The following is a 4,471-nucleotide window of genomic DNA, read 5'->3' on the forward strand; positions in this document are numbered from 1 at the left end:
ATGAATACTTAGAATTTGATGGTGGTGGTAAGCATTCATGAAAAAGGTAACATTAGTGAATGGGCAGCATGAATTCTGGAAATAAATTACTAAAAATATTACACACTGCACCCTGAAGTCATACTATTTAATCAGAAGAAATAGTATTGTAATCCAGTAATGTCATAACAGAGCCTACTACGACTACTACCTCTACTACTGCTAACAACTTCTACTACTACTACTACTACTACTACTACTACTACCACTACTACTACTACTACTACTTCTACTACTACTACTACTACTACTAATGATTGTAAAGGACTGTCACACACGCTGCAGTAGCAGCATCGTCATCATCATCATCATCATCATCATCATCATCATCATCATCATCATCATCATCATCATCCTCGTCCTAACAGTGCCGTCCGTCTTTGCCGTCAGGATAGTGGTGAGAAAGGGGGTTAAAAACCAGCCCAGTTGCAATGCCGCTGACAAATGCTGAGCTGCACTGAGCTGAGCTTGCCTGAGCCGAGCACGCACTCTATAGCCCCACACTCTGAAAAGCCTCAGCGAGGCCACAACCACTAGTATCAGCGGTGGCCGTATTGACATTCTTCTATGGCTGTTCCACTGATTTATTCATACTCTGACATATAACCCAGCAGTCATGCTTGAGATTTCACGCACAGATGGGTGAATAAAATTAGCCTGAGTCTCCCCCTATTCCCACAAGTGCCCCTTCCCCCAATCTTTCTCTATCTGTCTCTCATTCCTTCTCTTCGCTCTCTCAGCGTTGAGTCCCTATTTTTGAGTCGACCCCCAGAAACATGTGCATATTGTCAAATGTAACCAGTTGACTGTGAAATGGGGTATGACTGGGAAAAGGAAAAAAATGATAAATATAGGGCTGTCATGTCACACACAAGGTAGGGTGATGCACTGGGACAGATAGAGATGGGAAACTGAATGATAGAATAGGTAGAGATATACAAAAAGAAAGAAATAGAGTAAACAGAAAAAAGGGAATCCACATAAAGAGAATGGAAGCAATTGCTGCTGTTAAGTACATCTCCCAGATCTGGTGTTTTTTAGCTGAAGTTCACCGCTCTTCAGCAAAGTGCAGGGTGGAGAAACTGCTATGCTGCTGAAGAGGCCTGACTTGTGTTCTTTCCAATCGGTATATTGTCAAATGTTGTGTGGACCTCCCCATAAAAGTTGGAGAAGGTAGGTCTGCACTCCACGGAATAAGCTCCAAAAAATAATCTTAATTAAATTAAAAACAACAACGTTTTGAACAACCTGGATCTTCGTCAGGCATATGGGTAACAGAAAGAAGCTGTAGCCTATGTATCACATGACTCTTCCATCTACATCTGTCCAGGCAGGGGACCCAAAGGTGCGAATCAACAAGATTGATTGGCAACTTGACCTGTGTCAGTCAGTGAGAAGGCAAAACCAAAGACATTCGCAAGTTTTGAGAATTAAAAATGTGCATCTGGTACATAAGCATATAGAGTGCATATCACGTTCAAAGCTATCTAATGCAGCTTTGAGATGTTAACACAGCGATATACACAAACTCCATAGCTAGTGGTTCTTCTGAAATTTTGCATTGAACTTAATTAGATAGACATTGACTTCAAGATTATGTGCGAATCTCTTCGTCTTCTGTAGTTAATTGAGCACTTCCTTGCATTCAGCTCTCTCCACTTTTAAGAGGCTTTTTCAGTGTCCATGTGCGATTCTCCCCCTTGCTTATGAGTTCGCTGCTTCGCCGATTCACACAACTGCAATCATCATCCTACAGATGGATGTTTGATCCACTTGTTCCTGGTAGCCAAGATGCCCCATTTTTATTACACATTTCCAGTAACTGTATAGTATTATTACAAGAACAAGGAGACAAAAGGCTACTGCTTATTTTGTTGAAACAGTAATAAAGATTTCTAAGTCAAGGAGACAAGCCACATTTTCATCTTGTGGTGTTGAAAGTGAAAGTGGACATATCCAAAGCAGGCAATAGCAAGATAAGCAGGCTAGAGTTCACATTTTGTCTCCTCTTGATCGGCAACATATATATTTAGGCTTGACTGATTGTGACCTTTGACATCAAGTAAAATGTGCGCCATCAGATTTCAACTCGTATAAATGACGCTTTTTAAACTAAATGAGGCATGGCGTGGGCTTTGAGATTGCTGATGCATAAATCCCACTGACGTGAATGATAAAATCCACATCTTTGCTCTTTTGGTGTTAAGCTCTCTCCATTTTGAAGGGGCTTTCTCAATGTTCACACAAGCGATTTATTTGCCTGTCCAAATCTTTCATCTCAATTACCTCATCATTCATCTGCAGTCCCATTCATTGTTTTCGCTGGTTATGCCAGCATGATATTGTACAATCAGCTAATATAGCCAGTTTTCACCGACCTGCTGCTTAGCAAGCCAAGGAAAGGGAATGGGTGGGTCTCAATCTGCTCACTCTAGCCTAGAAATCTAGACGCAAAATAAAACAAATGCACCCAGAGTGTGCAGACCTCCGCCAAGGAAGTTTGTTTTTAGACACATGGGATACCTGTGTAATGATGTGGTGTAATTTATGCGGGTTGATACACACCATTAGTGTGTTGAGATAATTAAATAGTCAAGTTGTAACCAAATTATATCTATCTTTTTATAATTACCATGTCAGCCTTACGTGATACATCCCTCTCAGAATCACAAACGTTGTTTTATTAGCCTATAGGCCTAGTGCAATTTTAACAGCATAGTCTCATACCTATGTGCGTAGCCTAACAGGTAAACATCATCCTGCTTTGAGAAAGCTTTGTGATCACGCTGGAATGGAACTGTAGATTAGTGAACGGAATGTAGTCTGATGATTTTGACCAACATTGTCAAGTAAAACAACAGAACTGTTAGGCCTATTTTTGCCTACGAGAATAGGCATCCTCCGGGCCACTGCGGTCTTGGCGCTCTCGGCATTTCCTTCCCCGTATTTAGCTCATTGAAAATTATTCACAGTTGTTAACTGTCCATGGGCATCTTGCTCTCGGGCTGTCTGGTCTCTGTCCATCTAGTAAACAACTCGGGTTAACGTTAAATATAGCGAAGGGGTCATGAATTTAACCAGCATTGTGAACTGACACAGTCACAAATTCCATAGCCTATTTGGGCAACTGTCCATCTTGGAAACAACTTTGGTTAACTTTAAATGTATCCAAGGGGGTAACCAACATTGTGAACTACGCAGTCACAAATTCCACATTTTGGGAACAGCAGTCTAATTAATTCGACAGCATTGCGGGCTATCCCAAATAATTCGACAGCATTGCGAACCTAAACGTTCTGTGGGGTCATTGTCCATCTCGCTGCGCAACAGCATTGTGAACTTTTGCCAACGGCAAGTAATTCGACAGGATTGTGAAGCTAAGCAGGCAAACTAAGGCAAACGAGACTATCTCTGTTCCTTAATTTGCTGAGAGCGGCACAGGCAAACCCGTGTGGAATATTCGCTGGGGCTCAGTCAGATGTAGAACATAACACCGGCGCCCCTTTTCATGGCAATCCGTGTCTGTTCTACAATCTACCTCTATGCTCAGTGCTCACCCGGACACCTTGTGGCAGGAAATAGCAGCAAACATACATACAAGCTTCACCTCCTTGGTGGAGGTGATAATGTGTTTGAGAAACACATTATGCTGTACTTTGAACTTAAAATAAACACCATATTCAATTTTCATTAAAATGCATCTTGTTTCTTACACTCTTATACGTATAGAGTAATAACTTACAGAATTTCCTCTTTTCACCTGGACACATGGACACTTTATTTTATTTATTTAACCATAAAACCAGCTGAGAGACCGCGTGGCCTAATGGATAAGGCGTCTGACTTCGGATCAGAAGATTGAGGGTTCGAGTCCCTTCGTGGTCGCAGAATGTTTGCTGGCCATGGTGGAAGTGCTATGGTATGTTGTGCAAAAGGACCGAGCAGTTGGCACCTTTCCAAAGATCCAGGGACAGCGTGGGCCGTGGCCTGACTGCGGTTTGTCTGTGGGTTGTAGAGAGTGACACGAGGAGTGTGAAGACAGAAGCAGGTGGACCGCGTGGCCTAATGGATAAGGCGTCTGACTTCGGATCAGAAGATTGAGGGTTCGAGTCCCTTCGTGGTCGCATTGTATTTCCAAGCCGTAGGGCTCGCTTCTGGTCCACACTGCAAAAAGAGCCCTAACTTGTGGACAAAGAGTCCAGTGTGAGCTGCCAATCATCACATGCACTGCACTTTGCCAAGCAGAGGGAAATGTGGGCCAGCGACAGTACGGACCATTTCGTATCGCTGGAACATCTACAGTAGGCGAGAATACTGAAACCAGAGTGAAATTGGATTTGATGCACCACATCTGTGCTTCGAATTTCCTGCTAACGCTGTAAGTAATATTGTCCGTGAATATGCAAGTAAATACATTAATTATAATATGTTA

General features: G+C 42.5%; 2 non-coding genes across 2 annotated transcripts; both read left to right on the forward strand.

Annotated features, from left to right (window-relative positions):
• The first annotated feature begins 3,851 nt into the window (after window positions 1–3,851).
• trnar-ucg (transfer RNA arginine (anticodon UCG)) lies at window positions 3,852–3,924 on the forward strand. The gene has a single exon. It is a non-coding gene; the product is annotated as a tRNA-Arg (tRNA).
• A 166-nt stretch (window positions 3,925–4,090) lies between these two features.
• On the forward strand, window positions 4,091–4,163 carry trnar-ucg (transfer RNA arginine (anticodon UCG)). The gene has a single exon. It is a non-coding gene; the product is annotated as a tRNA-Arg (tRNA).
• Window positions 4,164–4,471: the final 308 nt, after the last annotated feature.

Source organism: Engraulis encrasicolus, chromosome 9 (genome assembly GCF_034702125.1).
Source record: "Engraulis encrasicolus isolate BLACKSEA-1 chromosome 9, IST_EnEncr_1.0, whole genome shotgun sequence".
Taxonomy (NCBI): Eukaryota; Metazoa; Chordata; class Actinopteri; order Clupeiformes; family Engraulidae; genus Engraulis; species Engraulis encrasicolus.